The 20,501-nt window shown below is 47.7% G+C and overlaps 1 long non-coding RNA gene across 1 annotated transcript; it reads left to right on the plus strand.

Annotated features, from left to right (window-relative positions):
* Window positions 1-3,998: 3,998 nt before the first annotated feature.
* On the plus strand, window positions 3,999-19,530 carry LOC148525111 (uncharacterized). Its single transcript, XR_015878316.1, has 3 exons — window positions 3,999-4,106; window positions 18,825-19,103; window positions 19,434-19,530. It is a non-coding gene; the product is annotated as an uncharacterized LOC148525111 (long non-coding RNA).
* Window positions 19,531-20,501: the final 971 nt, after the last annotated feature.

Below are 20,501 nucleotides of genomic sequence, written 5' to 3' on the forward strand. Positions count from 1 at the left end.
GTGCACATGCACCAAATTAAATAAAATATAACTTTTATTACATACCGTATATACTCGAGTATAATTCGACCCGAATATAAGCCAAGGTACCTAATTTTACCACAAAAAACTGGGAAAACTTATTGACTCGAGTATAAGCCTAGGGTGGGAAATGCAGCAGCTACTGGTAGTAATCCCCTCTGGTACTGTCCCCAGTAGTAATCCCCCCCTGGTAGTGCCCCCAGTAGTAATCCCCCCCTGGTACTGCCCCAGTAGTAATATCCCCCCCTGGTAGTGCCCCCAGTATTAATCCCCCCCCTGGTGGTGCCCCCAGTAGCAACATCCCCCCTGGTAGTGCCCCCAATATTAATCCCCCCTGGTAGTGCCCCCAGTAGCAATATCCCCCCCTGGTAGTGCCCCCAGTATTAACCCCCCCTGGTAGTGCCCCAGTAGCAACATCCCCCCTGGTAGTGCCCCCAGTATTCCCCCCCTCCCTGGTAGTGCCCCCAGTAGCAACATCCCCCCCCCCCTGGTAGTTCCCCCATTATTAATCCCCCCCCTCTGGTAGTGCCCCCAGTAGCGATAGTGCCCCCCGGTAGTAGCCCCCCCAGTAGAAAGAAATGTAAAAAAAAAAACACTTACCTGTAACCCCGCTCCTGGTCCCGACGCTGCTACAGGCTCCTCCACCGCTTTGCATAATGGGAGAGACGTCGTCATGACGACGTCTCTCCCATTACCCACTGCGGGAGCCGGAAGATGGCTCCCGCAGTGGGAGCAGCAGTAGCCGCTGAGAGTCTGACAGACTCTCAGCGGCTGCTGATTACACCAAACACATAGCTGCCGGCTCCGGCGGCTGTGTGTTTGGCAGTGTGTAGCGCTGACCGAACTCCGTCCGGTCAGCGCTACACACGCGGTGCAGGCTGTGTCACAGTGACACAGTCTGCACCGCGGCCCGCATGGTACGCTACTCAGCAGCGTACCATGCGGGCATGACTCGAGTATAAGCCGAGGGGGTGCTTTTTCAGCACAAAAAATGTGCTGAAAAACTCGGCTTATACTCGAGTATATACGGTATATTATTACATATATTAAAATATATAAAAATGACTGTGAAATAATACTAAGATGACAGAAATGTGAATAAAGTTAGAAATAGTGATTAAAAACTGCTGTGTGCAGGAATGACTCTGTAAGTGTCTATTAATATTACATTCTATCAAGAAATTGATATTGCACTGTCAATAAGGGTAACGTGCATTACAGAGGATGTCCACAGTGTGGTGTGATATCCACTCTATAATAATGTTCTTTAGGTGGATGGCACTGATGTTACTAACGTCCAGGAGAATACTTAGGTTCTATATGAATAACAGCCTACAAACGATTTGGATAGGATATCATGTGTTCACAGATATATATATATATATATATATATGTATATATAAAAATATGAAGGTTATAGAGAGTAAACCTCTTCTGTTACATACATCTATTACAATGAACCTCTCTATATAAATATATCAGTAATCTTTCATTCACAAATGGTGCACTACTGAAAAAACAGATTGTATTGTAATAGAAGTGCTATGTGTTGCCATACATCTATCAGAGTTCACTCTGTATTGCCTAGCTGTGGAGACATTTCCTCTGCAGCTATAATTACAGCTCCCTCACACTGTGCTGAAATACATATAATCCCTCTCAGGTTCAGTAAATAACACACAATGTAGGTGCAATCAATGAAATTGGTTCATATACATATATAAGGACACAGCGGTAAAGCCCGCACCCAGCTTCAAATAAGCAAGCTTCTCCCTTTAACCTTACAACATAACCCCCATCTCCATACCCAATAGTAAATGGGGGCTACATGTAACCCGCTTATTTCCTTTCATTAATAAAGTTACCAGTCTGTGACCACCTAAAAGTTTAACTGTGTCCCTCTTGCAAATACGTGAACAAATATTGTACCCCTATCGGAGCCGTAAGTAGACTTTTTGGTGCCGTGCCAGAGAGAGCATTGGCGCCGCCCCCCCCCCCACACACAATTTTTAAATAGGGACATAAGATAGTGCACCTGAAATAGGGCCATGGCCTCATGGGCAAGGGCCAGGGAAGAGATAGAGGAGGCCAGGAGATGCTGGGGGTAACAGAAGAGGGAAGCTACAAGTGAGAATGATAATAAACAGGAAAATTGACAGGCCCAAACAGCGCCCCCTGCCCTACGGTGCCCTGTGCCAAGGCACTGGTCACACTACCCTAGTTACGGCCCTGACCACTATTTTTGAAATGTAGCCTTACAAGTAATTATGTAGCAATAAAATTACATTTGCAACATGTTTTATGCATCCTGGCATTTTATTAGACCTTGTAGCTACTGGCTCACACTCAGAGATGTAAGGTGGGTGGAGCATGTCCTCCAGATGCCGGTGCCTGTAAGGGGAGATGGCAGGGTGTATCAGCCATTTGTGTTTTTAATGTAACAAAGTTATAAACAGACTGTCAGACTCCCCTGGTTCCTGGTGGGGATGCACAATGAAAGAAAGCCCCCACTGCACTTCTGAGTACTACTGGCCAGAAGCAACAGTAATTAGTGAGATATAGAGGCAGCAAGCTCTGTTGTCACAGAGGGCACAGATCTTCCTGTGCACGTTCTGCGCCCCCCGACCTCTGCTCTCCTAAAACCAGATGCTCAGTTCCTCTGCACCTGACCACTGCTCCTCCAGGCTCCTGCATCCCTCACCTACTGTGCTGGTACAGGACTGACACTGGAATGGAAAAGGTGACGGCTTCAAACATTGCTAAACTAGAGCTGCTCCTACCAAGTTTTGTTCCTACAAAGTTTTGTTACTTCTTTATTTATCAAAGTGACGATGTATTAAAATTCCTGAGACGGTGATAACAGAGCAGGTGTTGTGACAGTGACCTCTGTAATCACTGTTTGTACATCGGGAGGCTTGCCACACGACGATCGCTGGGAAGGAAAGTGAAAGAAGCTTTTACTTACCTTGTCACTAGCCGGAGGAGTGGGGGCAGCCGCGGTGATCGCGGGTCACGTGTCCCCCTTCCCCACCAGCATATTCCCATAAAGTGGTGAGGAAACACGCTTCAAAAATAACTAAAGTTTCTTCTAGAGATGCCTGTTCAAGAAATAAATATCTCTTTCCCAGGTATTGCCTGTAGCTGGAATACCTCAATGGTCCACAGCAGACCAAATTCTCCTATCCATGGCCGTCATACCTTTCCTGCCGCTGACCGGCACCATACTCAACAGAGTTCTCATATGGGGGCTAGTCAGCAGCATGTGCTACCCCCATCCCACTCATACAAAGATGACACTTAAACCCCCTCTGCACTGGGAATCGGAGGAGGTGACTAGAACTAGTGCGTCTTCTGTAACCCTGTTTACTTTGTTCTATCTTAGAAGTGGGTTCCACCCAAGCTGTCTCCACCCAAGCTGCCTCTCCTGTATACCTTCCACCAGTGGGCTTGCTTGGGAAAACCTCTAAGCCTAGGGTATAGGTTTTATTTCAGTTTCCTATGTGTTCTATTACACAAATAAAATACCTGAGATTTGATAACTGTGGTCACAGAAATACAAGTTTTATTATGCAGGATACAGCAGCAGTGAGAGCTATTCTTTGCTGTAACAAAAGTAAGTTAGCTTATCCCTAAAGGTACACATTTATATATTACATTTCCCTTATAGATTAGAAGGAAATATGTTATTATGCTATTTTATACCACATATATAAACGGTTACTTGGAAAATTCTAACAGTTTGAGAAACAACATATTACAAAATGAGTTCATTTAACTCCTTTAGGTTACTTTAGAGCACTCTCTAGGGCTGGTGCTACCATTAGGCAGCTTTAGACAGCTCCCTAAGGGCGCCGGCCACTGGATGGCACCACTGAGTACAGAAAGAATATGTCTCTTTCAGTCCTCGGCTTGGACTGCTGATGGCCAAAGCTGACACAGGAACTCCTCCGGCACTGCACTCTCACATATTAGTGCGGCAGAGACAGCAGCAGTGGTGGCCGCCCCTTCCCTCTCCTTTAGTCTTCTCCTTTCCTCCAGGTGCCAGCCTGTCATCCAGATAAGGAGCTGCTTCAGAATGGAGCTTGGTAAGGTATCTTATGACTTTTTAGTGAGTAAAAAGGATTAATAGGTGAGTGAGTGTGTGTGTGTAGGGGGTTTGTGCATGTGTTAATGAATGTAGATAGGCTTAGTGTTAGTCTGTGTATGGGGTTGGTTTTATTGTGTGCTGACAGGTTTAGTGTGTGTGGGGGGGGTTAATGAGTGGTGGCAGGGTGAGTGTGTGTGTAGGGTGGTTTAATGAGTGCAGACAGAGTTAGTATGTGTATGGGGTGGGGGTTTGGTTTTACTGAGTGCTGCAGGGTGAGTGTGTGTGAGGGGGGTGTTAATGAGTGGTGGCAGGGTGAGTGTGTGTGTATGGGGTTAATGAGTGGTGGCAGGGTGAGTGTGTGTGTGGGGGGTTAATGAGTGGTGGCAGGGTGAGTGTGTGTGTGTGGGGTTAATGAGTGGTGGCAGGGTGAGTGTTTGTGTTTGGGGTGGTTTAATGAGTGCAGACAGAGTTAGTATGTGTATGGGGTGGGGGGTTGGTTTTAATGACTGCTGGCAGGGTGAGTGTGTGTGTGTGGGGGGAGTTAATGACTGCCGGCAGGGTGAGTGTGTGTGTGTGGGGGGGGGTTAGTGAGTGCTGGCAGGGTGAGTGTGTGTTTGGGGGTTAATGAGTGCTGTCATGGTGAGTGTGTGTGTGTGTGGAGGGTTAATGAGTGCTGGCAGGGTAAGTGTGTGTGTGTGGAGGGTTAATGAGTGCCGGCAGGGTGAGTGTGTGTGTGGGCAGTTAGTGAGTGTGTGTTTGGGGGTTAATGAGTGCTGTCAGGGTGAGTGTGTGTGTGTGTGTGTGTAGGGTTAATGAGTGCTGGCAGGGTGAGTGTGTGTGTGTGTGGAGGGTTAATGAGTGCTGTCAGGGTGAGTGTGTGTGTGTGTGTAGGGTTAATGAGTGTTGGCAGGGTGAGTGTGTGTGTGGGGGATAATGAGCACTGGCAATGTGTGTGTATGTTAGTGAGTGCTGGCAGGGTAAGTATGTGTATGTGGGTTAAGAGTCCTGGCAGGATGAGTGTGTGCATGTGTTAATGAGTACTGAAAGAGTTAGTGTGTGGGGGGAGCATGAGTGCTGACAGGGTGAGCAAGTGTGTGTGTGGGGGTCAATGGGTGCTGACATACATTGGGGCACAGATGTGTGGTATAAATGTGCACTGCCATAATTGTGTGTCTTTTGTGGCATAATTCATGGCTATGTGGCCTACATTACATTTGATGCACAGTTGTGTGACACATCTTGGGTGCACAAATATGCACCATATGTTTTGGAGGTACAAATGTGTTGCATGTTATGTATTGGGGGGACAAATTGTGGCATATTATGTATTGGGAGCACAAGTGTGTGGCATATTATGTTTTGGGGGTACAAATGTGTGGCATATTATGTATTGGGGGCACAAATGTGTGGCATATTATGTATTGGGAGCACAATTCTGTGGCATATTATGTATTGGGAGCACAAATCAGTGGAATACTTGTTATGGGGGTGCAAATGTGGCGCATGTGTTTTGGGGCACAAATGTGTGGCATATTATGTATTGGGGGCACAAATGTGTGGGCATATTATGTATTGGGAGCACAAAAGTGTGGCATATTATGTTTTGGAGGTACAAATGTGTGGCATATTATGTTTTGGAGGTACAAATGTGTGGCATATTATGTATTGGGAGCACAAATGTGTGGCATATTATGTATTGGGGGCACAAATGTGTGGGCATATTATGTATTGGGAGCACAAAAGTGTGGCATATTATGTTTTGGAGGTACAAATGTGTGGCATATTATGTTTTGGAGGTACAAATGTGTGGCATATTATGTATTGGGAGCACAAATGTGTGGCATATTATGTATTGGAGGTATTGATGTGTAGCATAATCAGGGGCGGATTGGGACGGAAAACCAGCCCGGGAAATTTATGGAAGCAGCCCTAATGGGGGCGTGGCTGTTGAGGAGGTGGGGGTCCATCAAGGGGGCGGGAAAAATGAAAGTTTGGAGCTGATTGGCTGGGACTTATCTTTCTGCAGTTTATATCTCTCCAAGGATTAGTGAGTAGACCCCTAAGACTTTAGACACCACCATTGGTCACACCATTGGAAACTTCAACAGCCCTATGCTAGGCGCAGATCATCCATCTAAGTATGGCCTTCAATGTGAGCGATTCAGCGTATCTATAGCCAACCCCCTGTGACCACCTAAAACATTTCTAATACACTACTGGTGCATGCATCTGTACCTGCACTGCCACTCAGACACATGTGCAGATCAAAAACAATGCAGAAGAAAAACATAAAACACTTTGACCCCACAGAAAAAAAACCCAAATTGAACCCCGACAGGAAAAAAAAAAAAACATTATCCCCCACAGGAAAATAATAAAAACATATTGGCCCTCACAAAAAAAAGAAACACATTGACCCCCACAGTAAAAAAAAAAAAAAAAAAAACAGTGACACTAAAAACATAGCTTCCATGGAAAAGAATAAAACACAATGGCCCCCACATGAAAAGAAAAAAAAAACACTTTAGCCTCAACAAGAAAAAAATAAAACACACACCAGCTCCCACAGAAAAAAACAAATACATTGGCCACTACAGAAAACAAACATTGGCCCCAGAGGTAAAAATACAAACACATTGTCCTCCACAAGAACAAAAATAGGGTGCGCAGTGTACGCCCTCACCAGAACTAGCCCCAGGAGCATAAATGTCAAACTCTGCCACCACTGGGGTCGGGATGGGAGTAGTAGTGGGAAGCAGGATGGGAATAGTAATAGTAGTGGGACACCTGGGACAGAATGGTAGTAGTGGGAAGCAGGGGGTTGAATGGGAGTAGTAGTAATGGCAGGTGCAGGCTTGGAGTAGTAGTGTGGGGCAGGCTGGGAGTAGTAGTTCAGAACAGGGGGCGGGACAGGAATAATAGTGGAAAGCAGGGGGCAGGATGGGAGTAGTGGTGTGGAGCAGGGGGCCGGATGGGAGTGGTGGTGTGGAGCAGGGGGCTGAGTTGGTGTGGAGCAGGGGGCCGGATGGGAGTGGTGGTGTGGAGCAGGGGGCCGTGGTGTTGTGGAGCAGGGGGCTGTGGTGGTGTGGAGCAGGGGGCAAGATGGCAGTGGTGGTGTGGGGCAGGATGGCAGTGGTGGTGTGGGGCAGGGGGCAGGATGAGAGTGGTGGTGTGGAGCAGAGGGCAGTGGTGTGGAGTTGGGGGCGGTGGTGTGGAGCAGAGGGCAGGATGGGAGCGGTGGTGTGGAGCGGAGGGCAGGATGGGGGTGGTGGTGTGGAGCAGGGGGCAGGATGGGAGCGTTGGTGTGGAGCGGAGGGCATGATGGGGGCAGTGGTGTGGAGCAGGGGGCAGGATGGGAGCGGTGGTGTGGAGCAGAGGGCAGGATGGGGGCGGTGGTGTGGAGCAGGGGGCAGTGGTGGTGTGGAGCAGGGGGCTGTGGTGGTGTGGAGCAGGGGGGAAGATGGCAGTGGTGGTGTGGGGCAGGGGGCAGGATGGCAGTGGTGGTGTGGGGCAGGGGGCAGGATGAGAGTGGTGGTGTGGAGCAGAGGGCAGGATGGCAGTGGTTTGGAGTCGGGGGCGATGGTGTGGAGCAGAGGGCAGGATGGGGTGGTGGTGTGGAGCAGGGGGCAGGATGGGAGCGGTGGTGTGGAGCAGAGGGCAGGAAGGGGGCGGTGGTGTGGAGCAGGGGGCAGGATGGGAGCGGTGGTGTGGAGCAGAGGGCAGGATGGTGGCGGTGGTGTGGAGCAGGGGGCAGGATGGGAGCGGTGGTGTGCAGAGGGCAGGATGGGGGCGGTGGTGTGGAGCAGGGGGCAGGATGGGAGCGGTGGTGTGGGGCAGGATGGGAGTGGTGGTGTGGAGCAGAGGGCAGGATGGCAGTGGTGTGGAGTCGGGGGCGGTGGTGTGGAGCAGAGGGCAGGATGGGAGCGGTGATGTGGAGCAGGGGGCAGGATGGGAGAGGTGGTGTGGAGCAGGGGGCAGGATGGGAGTGGTGGTGTGGAGCAGAGGGCAGGATGGGGGCGGTGGTGTGGAGCAGGGGGCAGGATGGGAGCGGTGGTGTGGAGCAGGGGCAGGATGGGAGCGGTGGTGTGGAGCAGAGGGCAGGATGGGGGCAGTGGAGTGGAGCAGGGGGCAGGATGGGAGCGGTGGTGTGGAGCAGGGGGCAGGATGGGAGCGGTGGTGTGGAGCAGGGGGCAGGATGGGAGCGGTGGTGTGGAGCAGAGGGCAGGATGGGGCGGTGGTGTGGAGCAGGGGGCAGGATGGGAGCGGTGGTGTGGAGCAGAGGGCAGGATGGGGGCGGTGGTGTGGAGCAGGGGGCAGGATGGGAGCGGTGGTGTGGAGCAGGGGGCAGGATGGGGACGGTGGTGTGGAGCAGAAGGCAGGATGGGGGCGGTGGTGTGGAGCAGGGGGCAGGATGGGAGTGGTGGTGAAAATAAGCGGGCTGGATAGGAGTGAAAGTTGAACAAGACTCACCTCCACTCCAGGGTCATCTCAGCTCACCGGCGTCGTTCTCTCTCCACGCTGACATTGGGAGTGTGTTGCCATCTGTGCCCCGGGCCGCTCCTCTCAGTCCCAGGAACAGCTGCACACCCCGTTCTCTGCAGCCCCAACAGGATTAGATGGCCCAAAAAAAAGAGGCCTGACGGCAGGCAACGGAGGCTAAAGGAGGGGGACACTGCACATAGTGGAGTTTGCGTCTGTACATGTGTAAGGAGGCGGGCTGCGGAGGTGCTGGAGGCAGGGCCAGCAGTGTTCACGGCCCAGGCTCCGCAAAGGATTATGGGAGGAGCTGCTGCGGCTGGGCATGCGCAGCAGCTCCCCCGTCGGGCAACAGTATCACTAGGCTTCTGCACTTGAAGCTGTGCATAGTGCAGCAGCTACCCGATCGTGGCAGTGGTACTGCCGGCTTAGAGAAGACCGCGGGAAGGGGGGACACACTGTGCAGGTCAGCCGGCAGATCGGAGCTAAGCTCCGATCGCCACAGCGCTACTGGGGAGGGAGGAGGTCATTCATTGAAGGGTGAGGGGGGGTGAGCTGTGCGGCCGCCGGCCACCACGGGGACCGGCCCAGCGGGATCTGGCCCGGTGTCCCGGTGGCCCAATCCGCCCCTGAGCATAATTATGAATTGGGGATACAGCTGTGTGGCATATAATTAATTTATGGCACAGATGTGTGACATATTATGAATTGGGGACAATGTTATGAGGCACAGTATGCTTTTGGGGCTTTGCTGTGTGGCATATTAGTTGGGGTATTTCTATATAGTATATTATGACTTTGGGACACTGCTGTGTGGCATAGTATGAACTAGAGGAAGCAGGGGTGGTGGGTGAAATGTTGCCTAAGGGCACTCAGACACCTTGCATCGGCCCTGGCACTATCACTGACAATAACATTAAAATTCCCATACATGAATCACATTTAAAATTTACTGATACCCCACACTAATCACCACTTAACAGTTCATATTTTGCCAGTTTACTTGTTGGTGTACACATTTGATAGTTGCAAACCTAGGTTTGTGTTGGGCCCTGTCAGGTTGCTTATTAAATGAATGTTCCCTATAAAATTTGTCATCTTTCCAATATAGTAGTGCTAGCATCTGCACCATGTAACTGATGGTAAAATGAAGTAGTTCCTGTAACTACAGTATTTGTGTAAAGGTGCGTATCCACTAGCAGATAGTGAAACGTCAGTACGATTACAACATCGTAATCGTACAGTCGTTCCTTTTCCCCTGCATTGCCTACACTGAACAATATGTCATTCAGTGTAGGCACCCTCCCTCATCCCTGAACATGGTCAATGTATTGTTATCAGCAGATTGACCAGCATGTTCAGGCGATGATTGATGTTGAAAACGACCAGCAGGAGCGATTTCGTCATTTTCATGCCTGATTCATGCACGATTAATGAGCGATTGCACGATTACGATGTCGTAATCGTGCAATCGCTCATTAATATCTGCTAGTGGATACGCGGCTTGACACTTTGCTTTTTATAAAGTAGCCATATGCAAGAATAGGTCTTCCACTTTCACTGCTGTAGTATTGTGGTAATCCCAGGGAGACAGAGGGCCTCATTCAGAGGCGGTCGTAGGATGCAAGCGGTCGTTCTGAAACAGGGCGGCCACTTGCATCCTGAACGGCTGCCTCCATGACGGTCGTTAGGCTGTGGGTTAACACCCACAGCTCTAACGACCGACAAGGGTGATGGTCGCGATGGTCAAGACCATCGCAACCATCGGGGCTTACGACGAGACCCTAAGGTAGGGTCTCGTCAACCTTAAGCCCCAGGGAGGTTCCTGCTCTGATCGAGCAGTAAGCTCCCCACTGACATCACTGATGATGTCAGTTGGGCCGCCCCCCAAACGGCAAGCGTTCCTACTGGAACCCCTCCGTTTGGCCAGGCACGCCCCCGGCCCGCCCAGAAAACGGGGCGAGCTGTCAATCAACATCGACAGCTCGCCCCGTCTACGACGAGACCCCTAACGACGGATCACCCGTCGTTAGCCGGGTCTCGCGCATGCGCACGACGGAGCCGGCTCTGTCGTGTGCATGCGCTGTGGGGCAACATCGAGTCGGTCGTGAGTGCTCAGCGCTCACGACCGACTCTAAATGAGCTCCAGAGTGCAGCTAAGGATTTTTCTGTATAACTCTATATTACAGCTGATTCTCCCTCACATTGGCAGAGGTAATATTCTAAAATTCTAGAAAGTTTTGGACGCTGCTAAATGTGGCCAACTCTTGACTACTCCTTATTAAATTGTCTTCAGCAGGAAAGGGGTTATGCCAGTCCCTTGTATGAAGGGTCTTCCCTTACTTAGCAATAGAGCTTGCATTAATGAATAGCAATATGTTTAGTCAAATGCTCGAATGTCACTTAATGGGCTTGAAGTATATACAGTCAGGTGCATAAATATTGGGACATTGACAGAATTTTCATATTTTGGCCTCTATTCACCACCACAATGGCTTTGAAATGAAACAAACAACTTTCAGATTTAATTTGAGGGTAATTACATCCAAATCAGGTGAACGGTGTAGGAATTACAACAGTTTCTATATGTGCCTCCCACTTTTTAAGGGGCCAAAAGTAATGGGACAAAACTAAACAATCCTAAATCTAACTTTCACTTTTTAATACTTTGCTGCAAATCCTTTGCAGGCAATTGCAGCCTGAAGTCTGGAACGCATAGACATCACCAGACGCTGGGTTTCATCCCTGGTGATGCTCTACAAGGCCTCTACTGCAAATGTCTTCAGTTCCTGCTTGTTCTTGGGGCATTTTCCCTTCAGTTTTGTCTTCATCAAGTGAAATTCATGCTCAATCGGATTCAGGTCAGGGGATTGACTTGGCCATTGCATAACATTCCACTTTTTAGCCTTAAAAAACTCTTTGGTTGCTTTTCCAGTATGCTTCGGGTCATTGTCCATCTGCACTGTGAAGCGCCGTCCAATGAGTTCTGAAGCATTTGACTGAATATGTGCATATAAAATAATGCCCGAAACACTTCAGAATTCATCTGCTGCTTGTCAGCAGTCACATCATCAATAAATACAAGGGAACCAGTTCCATTGGCAGCCATACATGCCCATGCCATGACACTACCACCACCATGCTTCACTGATGAGGTGGTATGTTTTGGATCATGAGCAGTTCCTTTCCTTCTCCATACTCTTCTCTTCCCATCACTCTGGTACAAGTTGATCTTTGTCTCATCTGTCCATAGGATGATGTTCCAGAACTGTAATGGCTTTTTTAGATGTTGTTTGGCAAACTCTAATCTGGTCTTCCTGTTTTTGTGGCTCACCAATGGTTTACATCTTGTTGTGAACCCTCTATATTCACTCTTGTGAAGTCTTCTCTTGATTGTTGACTTTGTCACATATACACCTACCTCCTGGAGAGTGTTCTTGATTTGGCCAACTGTTGTGAAGGGGTTTTTCTTCACCAGGGAAATAATTCTTCTGTCATCCACCACAGTTGTCTTCCGGGTCTTTTGGTGTTGCTGAGCTCTCCGGTGCGTTCTTTCTTTTTAAGAATGTTCCAAACAGTTGATTTGGCCACACCTAATGTTTTTGCTATCTCTCTGATGGGTTTGTTTTGATTTTTCAGCCTAATGATGGCTTGCTTCACTGATAGTGACAGCTCTTTGGATCTCATATTGAGAGTCGACAGCAACTGATTCCAAATGCAAATGTCACACCTAGAATCAACTCCAGACCTTTTACCTGCTTAATTGATAATGAAATAATGAGGGAATAGCCCACACCTGTCCATGAAATAGCTTTTGAGTTGATAGTTCCATTACTTTTGGCCCCTTAAAAAGTGGGAGGCACATATAGAAACCATTGTAATCCCTACACCGTTCACCTGATTTGAATGTAATTACCCTCAAATTAAATCTGAAAGTCTGCAGTTAAAGCACATCTTGTTTGTTTCATTTCAAAGCCATTGTGGTGGTGAATAGAGGCCAAAATATGAAAATTCTGTCAATGTCCCAATATTTATGCACCTGACTGTATATATACAGGTGTTTAGGTAATAGGTAGTCTGGGTAATGAGGTGTGCTGAGGTTATAATTGTCATAAGAACATACACACCTTGGTTTAGGTCTCAGTCAGGAAGCTGGCTGTGGTCATTACCTTGTTCCTGATCAGCTCCTGTAATCAAGCCCCCTCGCAGGTCTGTCCTCTGGCTGTAATCAGACACCACTCTGCCCTATGGTGTGTTGGTGGGATGTCTCAGGCTCCGTGACACCCCTGCTTCTATCTCATACCCCTTTTACACCGGAGCTAAAACCCGGGTTTTTGAAGGGTTAACCCGGGCAGCTCCCTGGTGTAAAAGGGGAGAGAGTTGGATCGCCGGGTCGAGTGACCCGGCAATCCAACCAAGGTAACTAGCAGGGTTTAACACGGGCGTAGCCCGTGAAACCCCGCTGTGAGAACAGCGCTCTCCGGGTCACGATGACCTGGAGTGCGCTGCTAGCCGGCCGATTGGTCCGGCTTCAGTGGTGCTTGGAGATGACATCATCTCCAAGCGACCACTTTCACTCCGCAAAAGCCGGGTCTATGCAGACCCGACTGCGGTGTGAGCGGCGCTGACTCAGGAATATCCCGAGTCGGCGCCGGCAAAATTCAGGGTCTGATCCGTATAGGAACTTTGTTCCAACTCCGGGTCAGACCCGGAATTTAGGTGGAAAAGGGGTATCACTGTGCTGAATAGCAGCTGCTGCTCTTGCCAGACTGACGCTCAGTCTCTCCTCAGTGCACCTGCTCTCTCCTCAGTGTCTCTCCTCAGTGCATCTGCTCTCTCCTCACTGTCTCTCCTCAGTGCACCTGCTATCTCCTCAATGTCTCTACTCACTGTTTCTCCTCAGTGCACCTTCTCTCTCCTCAGTGTCTCTCAGGGCACCTGCTCTCTCCTCACTGTCTCTCATGGCACCTGCTCTCTCCTCAGTCTCTCCTCAGTGTACCTGCTCTCTCCTCACTGCCTCTACTCACTGTCACTCCTCAGTGCACCTGCTCTCTCTTCAGTGTCTCTCCTCAGTGTCTCTCCTCAGGGCACCTGCTCTCTCTCCTCACTGTCTCTCCTCAGTGCACCTGCTCTCTCCTCACTGTCTCTCCTCAGTGTACCTGCTCTCCTCAGTGCACCTGCTCTCTCCTCACTGTCTCTCCTCAGTGCACCTGCTCTTTCCTCACTGTCTCTCCTCACTGTCTCTCCTAAGGGCACATGCTCTCTTCTCAGTGTCTCTCCTCAGGGCACCTGCTATCTCCTCAGTGTCTCTCCTCAGTGCACCTGTTCTCTCTAATGTCCCTCTCCTCAGTGTCTCTCCTCAGTGCAACTGCTCTCTTTTCACTGTCTCTCATCCTCTTCTTCTCATTAATAACAGCTCCCACTGTCTGCCACTACACTCCTCCATTCTAGATAGCACGGGCTCCATCTCTCTATCAGGTACCTAACATTACTTGACTCCCTCCTCTTTCAGCCATTACCTCAGGCCAACCCCAGCTCTCACTGACTCCTCCCCCCAACCGTCACTATTCTCTAATGTCCGTGTGCACAGTCTGTAGCACTGGCCCCAACCAGTTCTAGGCAGCCAGAATCCGACCTACAGCAGACTCTGGCCCACACCACAAAAATACATGAATCCGCCTCTCTAATACATTTCCTGGACTATAGGGTAAAAAAAAAGTGTGGCCAACCTATTCTCTCTATGATTATTAACCTCTCATCCCCACAGATATACTAAATACATTACTTGTTAGAATAGCTAATATACATAACATGTATTGTTCATATTGGTTACAGAGGCGAGTATAGTGACCTGCAAATGGGCCGAGTAGCTCTAGCAGGCAGAATGCATCCTTCTAAATTACATACTTCCCATTGGGCATGGAGCGAATGCTCTCAGGTGTATCATTTTGCCCGATTAGCCTACAGAACAGCCCTCATAAAAGAGGATGAAATAGTTCTCCGTAGCCATACTGGCATTCTGGACATCCCTGCTCCAGAGGTTGATCCAGCTCGTTCTTCACTCGTGGGGGATAAGACTCGGGGATCTATTACTAAGCTGTGTTAGGAGATAAAGTGAACGGTGATAAGGTACCAGCCAATGAGCTCCTAACTGCCATTTTTCAAATACAGCCTGTGACATGGCAGTTAGGAGCTGATTGGCTGGTACCTTATCACCGTTCGCTTTATCTCCTAACACAGCTTAGTAATAGATCCCTCAGAGTAATACTATTGACAAGTTATTAAGGATAATACAGTTCAAAATCTCAGCCGCTGCTGGCCCACTGCTGTTTATCCTAGACTAATGGCTTCCTAGACTCCCTTGTAGCTTCTAAAATGTCCCTTATGAAGGCTATTAGCAGGGCTACCTTAATGATACGCCAGACCTTTGACTTTATATCTAACTGTCGCAGGACTCGCTGGCTAGCTAGACCAGGTCTGTAGATGTCCCTAACTTAACTTAACTGACTCTGACCTCTTTGGGCCTGATTTTGTCAATGAGGTTAAGGTCCATTATAAGGCCCGCAAATCCTTTACAGACCTGAGCTGCCTAGCTGTTGCTAGGTGGCAGTCCTATTCCCTCGAATAAAGAGAGTTTGCAGATAATAAATTCCTACAAACTAGTGTTACATAGGCTTCCCCGAACAGGCATTTGGAAACCCCCATAAAAAAATCCTTTATTCCACTGTTTGTGGTGCCTTAAAACTTAAGAGAAGAGCCATTAGTCATGTACAGGCCTATGCTGTGTACATGCCCCCAAACTAAAATTGTCAGCTAGACTCTGGGGACCAAGCCCACTCCATGCATTGTAGTTTCCTAGATACTAAACTCCATACACGCTGCTATGTCCTACCTGGGCTGACCACATGTCCCCTGTTGGTTGGCCATGCCCCTTCAGTGGTTCACTGCCATGTATTGGCCCCTACCATTGCATTTCCCCATGCCTATTCCAACACTGTCCCTGCTGGTCTTTTTTCAATTTATGGTCTGTCTACTACTATATCTAAATCCTCTTTCATCTCAGGTTTCCCCAGCTGTTCCCCATTTCATATAGCATAGCTGTTACCATGGCCAGCTGCATAGTTTTATATTTATGATCCAGCGCAAACTTTATAAATGTCTCTTTCTTTATACGTTTTCCTACCCAACTTTCCAATTTGTCTAAAACCTTTTATTATTTCATTATTTCATATTTATTATAGTATTTAATATAGTGTTTATATATTACCCAGCACTTAAAAGAAAATATTTAGTCATTCACTTTAGCCCTGCCCCAGTGGAGTTTACAATCTATGGGGCCCATTTCTAATCTATAGTAGAGTTTATATGTCCGAAAACAACATCCGGGGGAAATATTAAGTTTCCGCCGGATGTATGATGGAGGGACCTCAGCAGGTGTTTCACAACCTGAAACGCTACTGTCAGGGTGACCCGGAGGGCCCAGTAGCCTCACAGGACATGCTGATGGCAGTAGGGAACCAGGTGCCTTATTATTGGGGATAGACATTGGAAACTAGGCATCAAATCATGTGATGTGATGGCTACTAGCCATTGCATCCATTCGATGGTATAACCATCGATAGTTATGCTGTGAGCATGTGCAGAAGCAGGAAGAATTTCGCGCATGTGCACTGACACAAGAGTTGCGGACACCACTTCCGGGTGTCCATCCGATGGCTGGTAACCATTGAATTACTGCAATTCAATGGAAAAAGTACATCCATTGAATCGGGAACATCAGTGGTTGCTAACTATTAGTTCACAACATCCAGGGGTGCCAAGAGGGGGGAGTGGGTATTAATTACCCAGGCCTGGGCTGCTGCTTCCCCCCTTACCTGTCAGCAGCACAGCACATGCTGCTGTGTGCTGGGCTGCAGTGGGTAGCAGTCTCCTCTCCTCTGCATGTGCAGGTGTGGAAAATCACACTGATTGCGCCCCTCTCCTTGGATTTGCCCCAGGCTGAGAGGCTCACAGTGCAACCCTTGTCAGCATGCAGCGCTGTGGAAATAATTATTCTAAGGGAGCGTGACCTCCCATGATTAGGCCACACCCCCTACGTGTTACGGGGCCCAGGCTGGCTCTGTATAGCACTGCTGATGTCCATCCCAACTTTTTAAACACCCATAACAGGTTTCCACCCTGTGGGGTCCCACTGTGTCTATAATCCGTACTTGATCCTGCTACATAGCTTACCCCACACTTTCCCTACTGGTTCCCCATTTCTTTCCTTTTGTCATAATGTTTTCCTTCAGATGCCTCTGACTTATGTCATATTGCACATACCACAGTCGAAGAGATAGGTAAACTCTGTCTGGGATGCTATCTCCCAGTTCCTACAAGTATTGAGAAATAATACTGAATTCAGACTTATCTGATATTCAGTTAGGAATGATATGAAGGAACAATTCAGTAACAGAGGATATTGGCCCTCATTCAGACCCACTCGCAAGTGGGCGTACGCACGTTCGCCGTACGTAAAAAAATATTTAAATTCAAGCACTCGCTCGTTTTTTCCTACGCAGCTAAAAATCCGCCCCAAACTCAGGCGACCACTCCTCTGACTAACGAGCGTGCCAAATAGCGAGCGTACATCCCCGAAATGGCTTGAAGGGAACGCACGCACAAGTACAAACCGGAAGTGGGCCTGTCAGATTCCGATTACCTGCTCGTTTTTTCAGCCTACCTCCCTCAATCGTATCATGCCAATCAATGTATCAATTAGCTTAATTGTTTTTTTTTTTTCAACACAATGCAATAAACTTTAATCTTGTCCGTGTTTGTATTTGCTCGCAGAATACGTACGGCTGAAACCTTCGCTTTTATTGTTCCAAAGACATGTTAGCCCCAATTAAACAATTGTTCTATTTGTTTGTCTCCCCACAATTTTTCTGTGGTTCATTTCTTTATTTAAATTTGCTTACGCATGTCACTGCATCAAGCCTATCATAACTCTCAAGAGATTTGTGGCCCTGTCGAACACATGACTCATACACTAACCAATAGAATTTGTCCTGTTAATTTCCCAAATACATTAGCCAATCAAATTTTTTTGTGGTGCTTTATTAAAAATATTTTGACAAAAAAACACCATTGCCATCATGAGATCCGCCGCATTCACCAGGCGCGAACTGCTGGTGCTGACGGAGGTGATGGACAGGAGGATCACCAGCCAGCCTCCACCCATCTCCAATAGGCGCAAGCGTTCCGCATATGCGGAGGTACGTCAACGCCTGTGCTCCTTCGGCTCACGCCGACATATTGGCCAGCTGGAGCGCAGGTGGTCGGACCTGCACCGGCGGACGCCCCGCTTGCTGGCATGCTTTCGCATGCAGATTGCGGAAAGTAAGTGTTCTGGACTGTGGTTTTCAAGTTTATCTTGTGGGCCCTAACTGCGTGTGCATGTTTTCATATCTGTCCTATTGAGTCATTGTAGTCATATCTGCATGTGCATGTTTTCATGTCTGTCCTATTGAGTCATTGTAGTCATATCTGCATGTGCATGTTTTCATGTCTGTCCTATTGAGTCATTGTAGTCATATCTGCATGTGCATGTTTTCATGTCTGTCCTATTGAGTCATTGTAGTCATATCTGCATGTGCATGTTTTCATGTCTGTCCTATTGTGTCATTGTAGTCATATCTGCATGTGCATGTTTTCATGTCTGTCCTATTGTGTCATTGTAGTCATATCTGCATGTGCATGTTTTCATGTCTGTCCTATTGAGTCATTGTAGTCATATCTGCATGTGCATGTTTTCATGTCTGTCCTATTGTGTCATTGTAGTCATATCTGCATGTGCATGTTTTCATGTCTGTCCTATTGAGTCATTGTAGTCATATCTGCATGTGCATGTTTTCATGTCTGTCCTATTGTGTCATTGTAGTCATATCTGCATGTGCATGTTTTCATCTCTGTCCTATTGAGTCATTGTAGTCATATCTGCATGTGCATGTTTTCATGTCTGTCCTATTGAGTCATTGTAGTCATATCTGCATGTGCATGTTTTCATGTCAGTCCTATTGAGTCATTGTAGTCATATCTGCATGTGCATGTTTTCATGTCTGTCCTATTGAGTCATTGTAGTCATATCTGCATGTGCATGTTTTCATGTCTGTCCTATTGTGTTTTTTTTTTTTTTTTTAATTTTTTTTTTTGTTTGTTTCCTGTTGAAACTAACAACAATTTTTTGGTCATTTTTTAGGGGCACAGCAAACACTACGGCGGCATCGCCACACAAGACGCCGGTCCCGGCCCCTCTCTCCAACCCCCAATTCCTCTATTCCCCCCTCCTCCCCAGACCCTGTGGCCGAAATTTCTGGCCTACTTCCCCTCCAGCCCAATTCCCCCTCTCCTCCATCCGTCCCTCCTCCAAATACCCCCTCCCAGGATCGCGAAAACACCTTGCCCCTCGGGTTGGGGAATGTAGCCACCTCCGAGGTGGTCCAGGGAGTGGCTTCTGGCTCTCTCGTTTTGGAGAACGGTATGTTTTTAAAGTTTATTTTGGACACCACAAACTGTTTGTATGTAATCATGTGTCGTCCCCATTTTTTTTGTCTTTTTTTCGCCTTAGGGTATTTTTGGGGGTTGTCTTTACCTGTTCCTGCTGATGTCACCATACACATATCACACCTGTGTGCCTTTTTTTAGGGCCCTTGTATTTTTGGCATACGACATTTTGGGGTTCTGGGTTTTATCCGTGTAATTTATTTTTGGCCCACAAGCTTGTAAGTTTGTGTTTGCTTGTTTTTTGTTTTTTTACAATGTTGCTTCATTATCGATTTATTAATCCCCAAACTTTTGTCACCCACAGAGGAACAGAGGCGTCGGGAACAGATTGTGAATTGTGTGGGCCGTATGCGGGAGCAGGTCACCGGGCTAATGCAGGGCCTTGACCATCTGTTGGTCCTCCTTCGGAATTAGTTTTTTTTTTTTTTTTTTTACAAATTGTTTCTTAATAAATCTGTTTCAAATCAAGCTCTGTCTCATGCGTTTGGAGTAAATCCAAGATTCTTTACACTGACATAAGTAGACTCTTCAAGCAAGGTTTGCCCCAGAAACTCACTACAGATTGTGTGTTGTATTTTGAATGCAAACAGGCACAAGAAACACCTCCCAGTACCAATGTCATTTTCCTTTTTTGTGGTGGTCAACATGATAGTTTACACCATTTTTCAGGTTCCTATTTGGTGGCCAAACTGCTTAGGACAATCTTACGAAGGCAACTGATTGTACACGATTCCTTGTTGTGTTGGATAGTACCCCGAAAACATATTACATTTTAGCTCCACTTGCTTCATTACTGGGTTACCCCTTAGGTAAAATTAACGTTTGGGATTTTGTTTACACTTGCTTCTAACGTGCCCAAAAAGGAAACAAATTACACTCTCCAAATATTTATTCACAACAGAAATCAAAATACAAAGTGGTCACTCACAAACAAAACACACAGTGATAATCAGAAAAACTCCACATACCAAAAACACTAAACAAACACACAACAAATCAAGAACTGGTTGACGAAGGTCCATGCCCACATGATTTCACAAATATGGCGTTGCAATATTGGTGTCAGAATATATTCCCGAAGTTTCCACAGAAAGGTTTTTGAAGGGTAGCAGGAAGTAGTCATCATGGGAGTGCCAAAGATTATGCAAACAAACAGAAGATGGTGCAAGAATTAATATAAAAAAAGATGAACGTTAAAAAACCGTAACACATTGGGTATACACACTGTTGTTTGATCAATAATTACCTAAAATATCGGGCCACCACATCATCGCGTATGGCCCCCCCACATACTGACCTCCGACCAACCTCGGGGGGGCCATCCTCAGGTAAGGCATCCTCTGGCTGCATTGGAACACCACTCCTTATGGCG

Source organism: Taudactylus pleione, unplaced genomic scaffold (assembly GCF_031769625.1).
Source record: "Taudactylus pleione unplaced genomic scaffold, aTauple2 ptg000113l, whole genome shotgun sequence".
NCBI lineage: Eukaryota > Metazoa > Chordata > Amphibia > Anura > Myobatrachidae > Taudactylus > Taudactylus pleione.